The sequence below is a fragment of the Danio aesculapii genome, chromosome 24, assembly GCF_903798145.1.
Source record: "Danio aesculapii chromosome 24, fDanAes4.1, whole genome shotgun sequence".
Classification (NCBI taxonomy): Eukaryota; Metazoa; Chordata; class Actinopteri; order Cypriniformes; family Danionidae; genus Danio; species Danio aesculapii.
Genome location: NC_079458.1, coordinates 28,487,986 through 28,504,954, shown reverse-complemented (window position 1 = coordinate 28,504,954; position 16,969 = coordinate 28,487,986). Strand labels below are relative to the sequence as shown.

The 16,969-nt window shown below is 35.8% G+C and overlaps 1 pseudogene; it reads left to right on the top strand.

Annotated features, from left to right (window-relative positions):
• Nucleotides 1-382: 382 nt before the first annotated feature.
• On the top strand, nt 383-13,784 carry LOC130218092 (transcriptional activator GLI3-like; annotated as a pseudogene).
• Nucleotides 13,785-16,969: the final 3,185 nt, after the last annotated feature.

The following is a 16,969-nucleotide window of genomic DNA, read 5'->3' as shown; positions in this document are numbered from 1 at the left end:
AAGAGACAGTACTGTCTCAATGTGATCTGGCTAAATAAAGTAAATAATAATAATAATAAATAATATTTTTTATTTAATTAATTCTGAACATTATTGTTTTGTTTTGTTAATTATAATCATCTACCATAATTCTACCTTTATTCAAAATCAACATGAGAAATGTTTTGACAAAAACAAAGTTGAGACAATTATACTGTTTGTTGATTGGGGTGTATTTTTATTTTATTTTTTAATAATTGTTAAAAAAGGAACGTCCTGGTACAGTTTAATGTTAGTATTTTTTACATACTTGTAAAAATACTAATGCTTTTGTTAAAGCACACAGCATGACAAAGGTTCCATATCATATTATGCTACTCATTAGCATGACTTTTGACCGACTGTATTCTTCCTCTCACAGCACATAAATAATGACCACATTCATGGAGAAAAAAAGGAATTTGTGTGTCGCTGGGAGGAATGTTCAAGAGAGCAGAAACCCTTTAAGGCCCAGTATATGCTGGTGGTTCACACTGCGCAGACCACACAGGAGAGAAGCCACATAAATGCACGGTGAGAATTGCATTTAACACATTTGGTATTTGATGATTTCTGACACTCTTTTCAGTAAGAACAGTTTGTGATCTGGATTTTGGTTTAGTCAAAAAACCTGCTGTAAAAGCCTGTCTATAACTAATCTGTGTAACTGTTTGTCCTTTTTTATCTCAGTTTGAAGGCTGTTCAAAGGCATATTCCAGATTGGAGAACCTGAAAACACATTTGCGTTCACATACAGGAGAGAAACCATATGTATGTGAACATGAAGGCTGCAACAAAGCCTTTTCGAATGCATCTGACCGAGCCAAACACCAGAATCGCACACACTCTAATGAGGTCAGTTCACACATATACAAAGAATATCTTATTTAATATCTAAATATTTTTGCTTTAGACAAGTAGACAAATATAAAGAACATGAAATTAAAATTGACAGATTTTATGCAAATGTTTTCACAGACATTGCCACATTGTTTATTTTTTCAGGCCTTTCCTGTTATGTGTTGTTTGACATCCAGCCAGCATTTTAAAGACGCAGTAAATTAGTGATGGTTAAAATTAGCTCTAATCCTATACAGCTTGTTTCATATAAGATATATTTAAGTAAAAGTACTTAACATCTGAAGCTAAATGGACTTGGACACATCTTTCCCTTTTAGTCTTTCACCACAATTAATGGCATGATGACATTATAGGGATTCTGCTTAGTAGACTAGTCACTAAGAGTTTTGAAAATGGGCCTAAAAAAACTGGCAAGGTTATACCCATACATACGGGTATATAAACGGCTGTCACTCATTCAGATGTTTGCTTTGTAGCAGGCAACATCTTTGATACAGTGCATACAGTAAAAGTGGCTGGGTCTCAACACCTCACAGAGTAGTTTAGTTCCATCTTAAAGAGCAAGACGTTGTTCAGTTTGCATATCTTTTCAAGATGGTGTTCTTTCTATGCTCTCTGAGCATTCATGTCCAAACTTACAAGTCTTAGAAGGCACTTTTCACTGCCAGAGCCTTGAGCTACTCTGCCCTCATTATAGTTAACTTGAGGGTGACCCAGGCGTACATGGGCATTCCTCAGGTGAAGAAAGCGGTTCATGCCTCCCATCCAAAGCATATACGTTTTGGTATTATTTAATGCCAGAGCTTACAAAGCTGCAGGACACACGTTTGCATGTCATGGCCCACCTACCAAACACATGCATGTGAGTGGTTATTCTCCAGGGCTGATGCACGATCTACATATGATATTTAATTATGGGTTACTTATTAATTAAGGTGGCTAAGGAAAGGGAAAACTTGTTTAGTCATAACTTGACCAGCTAAAATTTGTATTGCCACATAATTATTAATTATGTCTTGATGATCACAACTCTGAACCACCAGCTGAATGCTGAGCTTTGTTGCTCAACAAAAAAGTGATTGTCTAAGACCTGCTAAGTTGCCAAAGAATGTAGATTCCACTAGTCAATTTTTACTGGCCCATTTTCATACAAGAGTGATTGGTCTCCTGGAATCTGCATAATGTTGTCACGACATAACGTCTCAGTTTCCTTCTTCAGAGAACAAGGGTTAACCAAGTCGTTAATGCTACCTTTAAGATGCCATTATTATTTTATTTTAATGCTCTTAATTTTGTTAGGTGAAAACACCTTAATTCTTATAATAAACACTAACATCACAATTTCTGACCGTGTCAGGATTTAGTTCATCTTCAGCAGAAATTGACTTCTAATTCCTTTCTAAAGAACAAGAGGCTTTCATACAAACAAATACATCACTGAATCAATCTCAGTACCATTTTGAGCACTGTCTTGGACTTTATTAATAATGTAGCTTTGAGTCTGATATACTACATTTGTCAGTAGTGAGGTAGTAATTTCGCTGTGCTTCAAGCTGATGAACTTACTACATATTTATTTGTTTGCTCAATCATTTTCCAGACAACTTTAACAGATGTGCTGAAAGCAGAATGAAATCTCATTTCGACTCACCTTCAACAGAAATCAACCCTGATCTTTTGCACTTATGCATTACACTTGTGTTAAATATACACTCTATTCTATTCTATTCAACGCTCTCTACTGTGTTGAAAAACAGACTTTCCAATATAGAAAGTACAACAAGTTATAAGTTAGAAGAAACTTCCAAAGGTTTCATTTCACATTCTCTCTGGCACTTTCATTACTTACAGTACTATACAGTACCAAGCATTTTGCCATAGTTTTTGTCAACATAGGTAATGGGTACCATGTTTATTATAGTTACTACATCTAACAGTAAACAGAACATAAAAAACACAAATCCAACTTTTGCTAAAACTGCAGTTGTAATATTATTTGTGCTAGGAATGTCATCAGTTAATCAACAGTAGATTTAACTGTGGAGAGAATCAATAAAGTGCCTCTGCAAGCGCCCTATGGAAATCTTTTCCATGTTGATCTGAGACTCCTCTTGTGCTTGTTTTTGTGTGCAATGTTTTTAATGTGAGTTTGAATACCATTTTTTGTGACGTTTATAGCCATACTAAAAGTGGCAGTAGATCATTTATTTGCTTACTAACTTGAAAATGATATAACTAGCAAAACATATAGTTTTTACAAGAACATTAAAACTGTGAACCAACAATATCAATCACTAAATATGCACTTTTAATAATGCTAATAAGGTTTAATGTGTATTAATTACATTATAAACCCATCCATTTATTTGGGAGTGCAGTACATTATCTTGCCCTTCTAACTGGCTCTGGTATTAAGTGTGTTTGCCTTGGCCATGATAAGGTATTAAAATTTATAGACAGTACACAATAATCAATAACAACATGGTACTGTTCATTTAGCTGTTGCAGTTTGGAAATACAGCTGCTAGGCTACAATACATAATAAAATGAAAGTGCAATTTCAATACTAATGAAGCACAATAATGTGCTATTGACCTTATTCTTCAATGCTAAAGTGCGCTTGTTTTCACTATTGTTTTCAATCTTACTAGGAATAATAAACTGCAGAAAACGGTCAAACTACCTGCTCTACCAACAAGTGCTTGGATGGACTATACAGGACAAAGCAGAATAATATAATAAGAAATATCAGTTCGCAACATCAAGCAGCATAACGAGCTGTTTTTAACATCTGAAAATGAATGGAAGTGAATGAGACCGGAAGTCATGAGCCAAAAAAGATTCAAATGGCTTTGCTCGCAATAAATTAGTGATGGTGTGAAATTAGTCCTAATCTATACAGCTTGTTTCATATAATATACATTTCACTAAAATTACTTAACATCTTAAGCTAAATGGAGTATCAGGTTTTTTTTTTCATGCAATGTTGTATGAAATTGTCACAATGAATGTCCTAAAATATGAAGTCATAAAATACCAATGCAACAACTATGTACTACATCTGACAAGTAGAAGGTAGTGAATTTAGTTACTTTTTTATAGGTTTGCTTGACACTGATATTTTGTCATGCCACCTCTTATTAAGGTCTTATCTAGTGAAAGATCTGTAATTTTCTTATTAAACCAAACTTAGTTAGATTTTAACCACAATTGCTTATCTTTCACTATCTTTGTAATCCACTTTCATGACTTCACACATTTAGTCTGTGCAGTTTATATTCTGTTGAGTTAGTTGAGTAAGTCTTTCTCTTAAATTTTGGTATGTGGGAGGTAGCCTATAAAATCATGACATGAATAATTACCTTAGTTGCATATAATTATTTATTTAATTGAGTGTTAATGTAAACAACAAATGATCATGGTAATTTATCCCTAATTCCTCATCCCTAATTTTTCCCTATGGAGAGAATACATCACAGAATACAAAGAATGCAACCAAACTGGACAGAGGTTGATAAGGCTATTCTTTTAGATAAATACAGAAAAAAAGCATTAAAACATCAAGCATAATAAGCATGAGTTCACGAAAAGAAACAGGTAGATTTTGAAACTAAATAAAATCTTAATAAAATAATTCATCATTGATAAAAAGGGATTAAAATGACAACAAAATTGGTGACTGACTGGCCAACAACTGGCAAAACAAAACACAAAGAATGACTTTAAATGTATTAACTCAAAGAGCATGAATTGAAAAAAATTATTACTTTGTAAACATCATTTTATATTGTGTGCAGGTATTACATCAACTGTGATGAGATTACTGTATACATTGCCATAGTGTTTTACAATGTAATTTGTCAAAAAAAAAAATATTACATTATTTATTTTTAAATCTTATTACAATGAAAACATATTTTTGCATCATGAGCTCAAGATTTTATTGTTTTAAGAAAATTATTTCAGTATGAACATTTCATTAAAATAATAATCTAAGTTGCTACAGACACATGAAAAGTGTAATAATATGTAACACACCTCAGTTTTTGCTCCATATACTTCCTTTCATCTGCATGTGAATTCAGTACAAATGCAAGCTGGATGTTTTCCAGTGATGGGTTACAGCTAGAAGTGCATCCGCTGCGTAAAACATATGCTGGATAAGTTGGCGGTTCATTCCACTGTGGCGACCCCAGATTAATAAAGGGACTAAGCTGAAAAGAAAATGAATGAATCAAGAGCTTTACAATGAAGAGTTTAATCCACACCTTTTCACAGCACCATCCGACCGTTTGCATTCTTAGGACCCTATCATATACCCGGCGCAATGCAGCACAAGGCGCAACGCAATTGTTGCTTGCTAGTTTCAGCTCAGCGCAAGAGTCATTTTGACGTTTTGCACCATGCTGTTTAAATAGCAAATGCATTGCACTCATATGTGCGCCCATAGGCGTTCTGGTCTCAAAAGGAGGTGTGTTAAGGCGCATTGCTAGTGCGTTGCTATTTTGAGGAACTAAAATAGTTTGTTCAATAGACCAGCTAGGAGGAGGTCTAAAGTCCAGCGCAGAGCGCGTTAATTGTGTGCCTCCTTTAACATTGCTTAAAACACACAGGATGTACAGCAATACGCAAATATCTTTACAAATAAAAAAGAATTAAAGGATTATAATATTACAAAAATTATTATTTTCTACATATATATATATATAAAAACTACTTTTTAATGCCTTTATCTCGGGGGCTTTTTCAGTATATCCATGACAATTTGCTTTTGTATAATGTTATTATTAGTAGTAGTTTTATTTATTATATGCAAATTTATATTTGTTTTATTAAAAACAAGCTTAGATTTGCCCACCTGTCAGGTTTTAGACCATATGGGGCATAGCATGTGTATTTGTAAATAACTCAGTTTTGACCACACTTCGTTATTATTGATAATTTTTTCGTTTGGAAATTAGAACGGAATTTCGAAATCATTTTGAAACAAATCTTTGCACTTAACAAACTAAATGTATTATGTAGGCTAATGGATGTGCGTACAACACATTTCCTTATCCACGAAAGAGAGTGAAATTGAAAGTAAAGACTTTGAATTTCATGGTTTTTAACCTGAAGAGTCCTAAAAAGGTCCTTGAATTTTAGGTGTAGGAAAATGGTAACACTTTATTTTCATGGCCATTTGAGTATAGTAGACTGTCTGCTTAATATCTGTTGATACTGCTCCTTCAACAGACATTTAACTGACTATAAGAAACTTTGCCAGTTACTTACACTAACCCTAACCATAACCCCAACCTAACAGTCTACTTATAATCTAATGAGAATTAGTTTGGCATGTAGATGCATTGTGACTTAAATTCAACAAACGAACCATCAAAATAAAGTGTGACCGGAAAATATATTGAATTAAATATTCTCAAGACATTGGGATTGATTTTGTTGTTGTTGTTGTTGTTTTGGAAAGTTTTGTTCCATATTTATCTTGCAAGCACTGTCAACAATTATAAAAATGTGTGTAAGTTGACATGGGGCTGTGAAAGCTTTTTTTGTGTGAGGCTGCTTTTACATAGCATCATGGGAACTAAATGCCTGTAGTTCATTCCGATTCACTCTTTGAATTTTCGCTGAACTTTTATATTACAGCTACATTACACTCTACAGAAATGTATAGCATGCATTGGTAAAAGTTTAATTTTATCATATGCAAATGCTCTTTTTTTATTTCTCTCAGAAACCCTATGTGTGTAAAATTCCTGGTTGCACTAAGCGGTACACTGACCCCAGCTCCTTAAGGAAACATGTTAAAACTGTTCATGGTCCTGAGGCCCATGTCACCAAAAAACAACGTGGGGAGACATACCCACGACCGCCACCTCAACCACGAGAACCTGGAGCAACCACTGACCAAAAGGAGTATACCCATGCTACCTCAAAACAGGAAGAATGTCTGCAAGTCAAGTCAATCAAAACAGAGAAGCCCATGGTAAGCCTCCTTTCATGTCAAAAATCAAGAATAAATTTAAGAAAATTATATATTTATAGCATAATTAAATTGAAAATTAATAACCCTCTTTTGATTTTTTTTCCCCAAATATTTTTTTTCAAGTATTTTCAAAATGATGTTTAACAGAGCAATGAAATGTTCACAGTATTTTATACCTTCTGAGAAATTTGTTTTATTTTGCCTTGAATAAAAGCAGTTTTATTTTTTAAATACCATTGTAAGGTCAAGATTATTAGCCCCTTAAGCATTTTTTTCTCATAGTCACACTGTCATAGTCATACAAAACAAACCACTGTCATACGATGACTTGCCAAATTACCCTAACTTGACAAGTTAACCTAATTAACCTAGTTAAACCTTTAAAATGGCACTTTAAGCTAAATTCTAGTATCTTAAAAAATGTAGTAAAATATTATGTACTGTCATCATGGCAAAGATAAAACAAATCAGTTATTAGAAAATTAGTTTTTAAAACTATTATGTTCAGAAAAGTGTTGAAAAAAATCTTCTTTCTCTTAAACAGAAATTAGGGAAATAATAAAAATGAATTAAACTTAAGGAGAAGGGCTAATAATTCTGACTTCAACTGTACGTATACACACACAGTTGAAGGCAAAATGATAAGCCCTCCAGTGAAATTTTTGTTCGTTTAAAAATATGTCTCAAGTGATATTTGGCAAGTTGCCATGTTCAAATAAATAACTGAATATCTTTTTTCCACTGCCACGCATTACATGTCCTCTCTTACTAAGGACAGTGGGTGATCAGGTGAGAATGGTGATGTCTTTTTAGGTCTGCTTTTTTTTACATTTTCATTTCACTTGCTGTTTTCAAGTCTAAATCATTGCTTGAGCTATTCATTCAGTCATTGGTCGACCATGTCATGTCTTAGTTTAATAATTATGCTGCTTGTAAATGCATTCTAGTTGTGGTCAAAAAAGTTGGCATTCTTGGTAAATATGAGCAGTACTCTTTTATGTTTATATTTTTCTTTCATACATTAATGTTTCATTGAAATAAATATTAATATAAATTAAAACTGGGGAAGAAAAATCATTATGAAATAAAGGTTTTCTCCAATTCATGTTAGTCAACATTGTTGGCACTCCTTTATCAGATGCATTTTTGCATCCTTCATTTGCCCAGATAACAGTTCTAAATCTTTTCCTTCAGAATTTTTCCTTACAGAATCTTTCCAGATCCTTCAGGTTCTCTGACCCATGTTGGTGTTCTTTCCCCTTTAGTTGACCCACTAATTTTCCATAGGATTCGGTTCAGGAAACTCAAATGGCCATGGCAGAATCTTACATTTGTATTCAGTGACCCCTTTTTGTTTCAGTTTTTGGTTTTTGTTGTAGATCTTTGACGATATGCAACATACAACCTTGGTCCATTATAAAACTTCTAGAAGTTACACTTACGGTCAGGTTTTCATTTTTATCTGATGGTACATGACTGTATGTATGGTTAGATTTTTGAATAAAAAATATTTTTCCCCAGCTTTCTTTGCTCATAGTTACCAGAAATGCAAATAATTTTGAGAATGAATATATTTAAAATCAGAAAAAATATATATCTTGCAACACATTTAAAAAAAAAGTTGGAACAGTAAAGCATTTACCACTTTGTATTGTTGTCATTTCTTTAACACTTAAAAGATGTTTAGGGACAGAAGACACTAAGCGATGAAGTGCTTTAGGTGATTTTGTACCATTCTTCCTGCAAACATGTCTTAAGGTGGGGAACAGTACGGGGTCTATGTGTCACATTTTGTGCTTCCAAAAGCGCCACGCATTCTCTATTGAAGACAGGTTGAGACTGCAGGCAGGCCAGTCAAGTACCTGCATTCTCTTCCTCCACTACCAGGACTTCGAAATAAGTGCAGAATGTGGTTTTGCATTGTCTTGTTGAAATATGCATGGGCCTCCCAGGAAGGTGCTCATAAATCTCTGTGTACTTTTCAGCATTAATAGTGCCATCACAGAAGTGCAAGTTACCTTTGCCAAGGGCACTGACACAACCCCATACCATGACAGACCCTAGCTTTTGGATATGTTGCTGGTAATAGTCTTGGTGATCCTCTTTTTCTTTGGTCCAGCGCACACGGCATATATTTCTACCAAAATATACCTGAAATACAGATTTTTCTGAGCACAGTACACATGATGGTGCATCCCAGATGCCTCCGAGCCCAGAGAAATTGACGGCTTCTCTGGACAGTGTTAACAAAGGGCTTCCTTTTGGCAAAATACAGTTAAAACTGGCATTGTAGTTGTTACTACGTATTGTGCTACTTGACAGGTTTGCCAAAATAGTCCTGAGGTCATGCGGTGATATCGCTCATACGTGAATAATGATTCTTGATTCAGTACCACCTAAAAAGATCACAGATGTTCAGCTTAGGTTTGCGCCCTTGTCCTTTACACACTAAAATTCCTCCAAATTACTTGAATCATTTAATTATGCACTGTTAAAAGTGGAATATCTAAATATCTTCTATTTATTTGAGTAACATTGTTTTTAAACATTTCAATAATTATCTCACATATTTGTTGGCAAACTGATGATCCTCGGCCCATCTTTGGTCCTAAAGGACTAGACCTTTCTTGGATGTTGCTTTTGTACCAAATCATAATTACAATCACCTGTTGACATCACCTGTTTCAAATCACATCATTATTTAACCAATTTGAAATGTGTTGCAGATCTGAATGAAAGGAAAGGATGTATATTTACAAATTAAATCAAGTTGACCAGACAAAACATAATACTGTTGTGTTCATAGTCAATTCAAGCCCGTTGGTTGGTTGGTTTATTTATTTATTCATTGTTTGTTTGTTTGTTGTCATAATGCTGTTCATATGGTAAAATGAGTATTATATCAGATTGCAAGCTACGTCTGGTAACTAACTGTATGTGTACTTTGCTTTGTACAGTCTTAAAAACAAAGCTTACTTTTTTGTATCACTGGTTTTGTACAGAACATTTAACATCCATACTCTTTGTTGTCACAATATTATTCCATATGGTCACATGAGTATTACATTATATCAACATGCATGATCAAGTACCTTTAGTCATTTGTCATTGGTATCATTGGTTCTATGAAAAAATTTTAACTCCAAATGGTTGATCTAACCAAACACAATCTATTCGCACGTAATTAGATGCATGACTATTTCGAGTTTACTCGATTTATTTGCACTTCATTTGTAAGTTAAATTCACTTCACAATCAAAGTGGATTCTCGTCATGGGAGGGGTGTCTGTCTGCCTGGTGAATCCAGTTGCGTTGCTAAATAGCTAACATGGATTTTATTGAGAGAATAGCTGTGCTTTATGTGCTTTAGTAAGGCTGAATAATGGAATATGTTCGTTCAGTGCATTTTAATTACAATTAACCCTCAAACTGTATTATTTACTTTTTACTAATTCTGATTTTGCTAGCAACATTTAGTCAACAATGTACAATATAAACATTTTACCTTTAAATATATTATTTCTAACCTGATATTAAAATTAAATGCTTAGTTAATTTAGCACCATTAAACTACCTGTTTTCCTGTCAGTATGGTAGGAAGATTTGTTTTAATATAAATGAAATTAAAAATAAAGTGGAGTATGTATTTGAGGATGTTAACTACAACAGGATCATTGACTGGCTGTTTTAAAGTAACAGAATGTAACAGAGCACAATTATAACATTGTTTTAATTCCCAAAACTCATTATTTCTAATACTTTACATACACAAAACTTGTGTACTTTTTATACACAAACAAATTGCTCCTTTTTAGGCGTAGTGCAAGTTGAAAAATTGGGATGCAGCATGGGACTCCAGGGGCAAACCTCTGCTTTATTTATTTTATTTTATTTTTTTTACATGTTAGAACGTAATTAATATTCTCTACATAGATTTATCTGTTAAACTTGCTGGAAATTCAACAATAGTCAAAATATATTAATTTCTCTCATTCTTTCTTAGACGTCTCAGTCAAGCCCTGGCAGTCAGTCTTCATGCAGCAGTGACCAGTCCATCAACGGCCCCCATATCAGCCAGGGAGTCCAGCTTACTGTGAACAGTATTGGGCTTGCGGGGGAGGTGGCAGTACTTGAGGACATGGAAAATGAAGAGGAGGATGAGGAGAACAGAGAAGGAGATAAGGAGGATGCCCCCATTATGGACTCTACAGTATCCACTGCAACATCCACTGCGGCAACAATAGTTTTGCAGACTCACCGAAGTGTGGACGGCCCCTACGCTGGATGGAGCATGTTAAGATTGAGAGGTTACGGCAGGTGAATGGAGCTGTGCCTAGGCTAGGATTCCTGCCTCCAACACCGCCCCCTAAAAGCCAGGCCATGCCTACCCTCACAGGAAAGGGTAAGTCTTACTTTCCAAGCTTTGTCAACATATCAGACTTTACAAATTTAATTGCAGACCCACAAGCATTCTTCTAATCTTTTAAACTAGTTATCCAAAAATAAATCTGTCATCACCTTGATCTTATTTCAAACTTGTATTTTTATTCAAAAGTCACATTGAAGTCATTTTCACAATGTTACATCTGTTCTTTCAGTAATGCAGTTTAATGGCATGATGACAGAAGTTTAATTTCTAGAATAATGTACCCATTAACGTCTAAATATGACTATAATGGCACAATAATGATAAGCTTAACCTCTACTAAATAAAGTATCTTGTATTATCAGGTCAATGCCTTGGGAGGAGTACTTCTGTGAGGGTGCCTCCATGCCCTGAGCCGTCCAACACAGAGCTGACAATTCTGAGTTTGCTGCATGAACGACGGGACAGTAGTGGCAGCAACACTAGCTCAGCTTACCTGAGCAGCAGCCGTCGCTCATCTGGCATTTCCCCCTGCTTCTCCAGTCGCTGTTCTAGCCAGACTTCACTTTCAGAGTACAGCCCCCATCGACATATCCATAATCTCAGTGCCACTGATTCTTATGACCCTATTTCCACTGATGCCTCTCGACGCTCCAGTGAAGCCAGCCAGTATGATGGGGGAAGTTCAAGTGCAGTGGTGTTTGGTGGAAGTGTAGTTTTTAAGGGCAGTGGTATGGGATCAAGAGGGGATCTGAACCTCACTCCAGCTCAACACTATAACCTAAAGGCCAAGTATGCAGCTGCAACAGGTGGACCTCCTCCCACACCCTTGCCCAGTATGGGGAATATAAGCCTAAAGACTCACTTGGCTTTGATGGAAGACAGAAAGAACACCGACCAGCTTACACTACCACCACTGGTCAGGTCACGTCGCTGTAGTGATGGTGCACACAACTTGCATGACAGTCAAGAAGTGTATCAACGAAAGGGAACATACTCTGGTGGTGGTCCAGGGAAAAATGATCGAAGAGCTAGTGATCCTACACATCACAAACAAAATGTTAGTTCTTATGGCTTGCCACAAGTACGACATTTCAGTAGTGTAAACAATATGACTTCATCACCATATCCTACTAGTTATGGTTACTCAAACAGAGAAGATCACGGTCTAAACCTACAGAATTACACTTGTCAAGTAGATAGCTTTCAGAGTGATCTGCACTCCCCTTGTCCTCCTAGCATCATGGAGCAATCCACACTTGAGAACGTTTCCATGAGCCAGGATGGTCTTTTGTTACATGTCAATAAAAACATCCAGCCTGACTTCATGCAGTATCTCCATTCCCAATCAATAAATAACCAAGACAACCAAAGGCCTATTATCAGTCCCGCAGATAACCAGAACTTCCTCAGTCCACGACAGCAACAAAAAGGGGTAGAGCAAGAAGACACTAGTATAGATCTGATGCCTATCCAGTCGAATGAAGTGAGCTCTGGTAGTGCTGATGTTACTATTCCAAGGCAGCAGTTTCAGAGGTGTGGCAGATGGTCAGACCAGAGCTCAGTAAGCAATCCCTTTGGTCGATTTGGAAACATGGTTGTACAACAGCAGCATATAGATTTCATTGATCAGCACTCAGCTCTTCAACACATGGCAGATTTAAGCTATGGCTGCAGAAATTCAGAGCAGCATCTACAAGTAGCAAAACCAGTCCAAGAGAAGTCCAGGTTGAAAACAGGCATTAAGACTGAGTCTTTCTCAACCTTCCAACTGGAATCAAAACACAGCAACTTTGGTCGACCAGACTTCTCTCATATTTTTTCAGCCCCCATTCATCAGAAATGTTCCCAACATACAGCTGTATCCCAATCTCATCTCCAGCAAAATCAAATAACAATCAAGTCAGCAGCAATCTGTTATTGCAAAGACCAGGTAACTGCAGCTTACTACTGGCTTACCGGCCTCAGCCAGCTGTCAACACTTCCTACTCCACTAGGCAGGATATGAACAGCCATAATGTACAATTATGCCACCCACAAAGCTTGAAAAATGGACTAGGCACCAATTGTTCACTTTCAAATCAGGTTTCCGTTGTGAAGCTTGATCAAGTTGATCACCTTCAAACCAACACTTGCTCATCAATTCAGCAACAAAAGCCTGTGTTCATTGACAACTGTTTTTGACCCAGAAGAGTCCAAGATCTCTCACAACATAGTACAGTCATGTCTAATGGAATCATTGATGGCAGAGAAAGAAAGAATTTCTGAAGTTCTTCTGTCATCTGGGGTTAATCAGGTGACTAGCACAGTAGAAAGAATCCCAGCTGATAATGTTGGTTTAGGAATTTGTTCCATTGTTGATGATAGTTATGAGCAGGGCAGCGTAGTATCTGGCATGACTTCCTCTCGACTGAGTAATTCTCATGCTTCCTCTGCATTTCACGGTGTGAATATAGGCACAAACAACATGGCTATCAGTGACATGAGCTCCCTCCTCACCACCCTCGCTGAAGAGAGTAAATTTCTGGCAATCATCCAGTAGTCTGAACTGCCCCACCAAAACAAAAAAATGTTTTATAGTTACATAAATTTAACAGACTTGTGCATGTAAAGATGTGGGATGAGAAAAAAAGCCTTATGAACACTGTTTAACAGGCAATGTTGATAAAAGAGTTGCTACAGACTCTATTTTGATGGGGGTTTTTTTTCGTCTTCCTAGAAGATGATCATGACCGAAAGAGGCACCAATCTTTTTTGCCTCAGTTTTCTTTGTTGATTTTGCTCCTATTAAGTTCTTTTGCACTGTTGTTACAAGTGCATGCCATTTTTCTTAAATACTAAATTGTGCATAGTTTTCACTAAACTGAGTAGGTTAACTCATTGTGTACCTTTATTTTAGAGTGCTTTACAAATTACTAAGAAGGTGTAAATACACACAGACACGACTGTCAACAAGTTAAGACAGGGTTAAATATTTTTACAGGGAAAAAAATCATGTTTACTAATGTTGTAGTGATTTCAGCTTTAACAAATTTTGTTTTGGCCAATTTTCACACCATCACTAGAAAGAGGAACATTTTGTAATGTGAGCAACAAATCATCTAGAGCTGATATATCTGTATCTTTACTATATTGCTATAACTTTGTAAATATTTTTTCTTTGTTTACCATAATAATTTACATTTTTACATATTTTTTATATAACAGTTAATGACTGGGGTCAATGTTAAGCAGTACTTCATGTGACATATGTCAAGAAAAAAAAATATCTGTGATCATTTTAGTAAGGTCAATGTTTTGGTTATTGCACAGATGATTTGGAATTTGGGAACAAAAGATGTTGTTTAATGTGTAATTCATGTTTAATTTATCTAAATATGTCAGTAATTTTATTTGTTATTTTGTAAGAGTCGGTAGTGTGCTGTTTTTGTCACAGCAGTGCAGTAAATATATAGTAAGATGTCACGTATACCTTGACTTTTTAGATCAACTTGTTGTCTGTCTACACATTTATGATTACATAAACAAAATTCAAATTTATATACACAATGGCACATCAAGAGCAAAAGCGTTTTAAGCAGTATTAAAACAATCTGCAATGTCTAACTGCATTTGTACAGTTTTTTAAAGATGTACTCTAGCAATAGGTAATGTTTTTGTACAGTTATTTCTGCAGTCGTATTACAGTGACTTTTATTTTAATCACAAAAGTGGTATGACCCATTCCAATAGGACACGATCAGAAGGTTTACGCCTAAGGTATGTGCCTTATTTATGCCTGTCCATACAAAATAATCACTGCCGTTTTACTTTTTTACGCAAATTATAGAAAAACAAAAAGGGAGGATTCCTATGACTTCATGTTTTGGTTGGGCATTGAGAAATGTTACATGTAAACATTGTTGTTTCTGTTGTTTGATTTCTTCAAGCTTGTAAATGCATATTAATTCGGTACACTGTAGTCAGAATAGTTTGCATCTGGAGTCAGAATTAGAAAAAAATATATATCTTCCTAAATATCTTATTCTATAAAGCAGGAATCTCTGTGTTTTGTCCTACATTTAAACAAGGAAATTAAAATAGAGTCATGGTGCCTAGCACTTTTAAACTGGGAACAACTCTTAATGCTTTTTTATATAAGATTACGACAATTGTTTGTATGGTTTTAATAAAAAATAAAAACATTTAAATTACATGATTATCTTGTTGCCAATATGTGTTGATGTTTTTTTTTTTTTCATGTTTTGAGTACACCAATCATATTTGCCAAATAACTTTTGCTATGTTGTACATAACATTAGATGTAACATCAGTAAACAATACTAAAACGAAGGCCTACTTAGATCCAATACATATAATAATATATATAATACTACATCAAAATGTATAATATTTAATCTAGCTTTTGCTTCTACTGTATTTGTAAGGATTTACATTTACATTTACATTTAGTCATTTAGCAGACGCTTTTATCCAAAGCGACTTACAAATGAGGACAAGGAAGCAATTCACACAACTATAAGAGCAGCAGTGAACAAGTTCTATAGACAAGTTTCAGGTGTGTAAAGTCTAAGAAGCTAAGAAAAAAATTTGTATTTTTTTTTTTTGAGAGAGAGAGAGAGGGCACAGTTAGTGGTATAGCCAGAGAGGCAGTTGCAGATTAGGAAGGAAAGTGGAGACTAAACAGTTGCGTTTTTAGTCATTTCTTGAAGACAGCAAGTGACTCTGCTGTTCTGATGTAGTTAGGGAGTTCATTCCACCAACTGGGCAGATTGAATGTGAGAGTTCGGGAAAGTGATTTCTTCCCTCTTTGGGATGGAACAACAAGGCGACGTTCATTCACAGAACGCAAGTTTCTGGAGGGCACATAAATCTGCAGAAGTGAGAGCAGATATGAAGGAGCCAAGCTAGAGGTCACTTTGTAAGCAAACATCAGAGCTTTGAATTTGATGCGGGCAGCAACTGGCAGCCAGTGCAAACGGGTGAGTAGCGGAGAGTGACATGTGCTCTTTTGGGTTCATCAAAGACCACTCGTGCTGCAGCGTTCTGAAGCAGCTGAAGAGGTTTGATTGAACTAGCTGGTAGCCCGGCTAGCAGAGAGTTGCAATAGTCCAGTTTGGAGAGAACAAGAGCTTGAACAATTAGTTGAGCTGTATGTTTAGATAGGAAGGGTCGGACCTTTCTGATGTTGTAGAGTGCGAATCTGCAAGATCGAGCAGTTCTAGAAATGTGGTCAGAGAAGTTCAGTTGGTCATTAATTGTTACTCCAAGGCTTTTTACCATTTTGGATGCAGTGATGGTTGCTCCGTCCATCTGGATTGAAAAGTTATGGTGAAGAGTCGGGTTGGCAGAAACTTCAAGCATTTCTGTTTTCGTGAGGTTTAGCTGGAGATGATGATCTTTCATCCAGTGTGAAATGTCTGACAGGCAGGCTGAAATGCGAGCTGGAACCGAGGGATCGTCAGGGTGAAAAGAGAGGTATAGCTGGGTGTCATCAGCATAGCAGTGGTAGGAAAAACCATGTTTCTCAATAATCAAACTTGTATGGTGTTAGTTAATCAACCATTTATGTTCACATGCATCCATTTTTGCTTTGAAAAGAATATGTGTTAATGGAATTTTTGTCCAGCAGCATGGTGGATTATTGCACTGTTGCATCACAGCAAAAAGTTGCTGGTTCAAGTACTGGCTGTGCCAAGTGGCATTTCTGTGTGAAGTTTTTAAAATTCCCCTGGTTT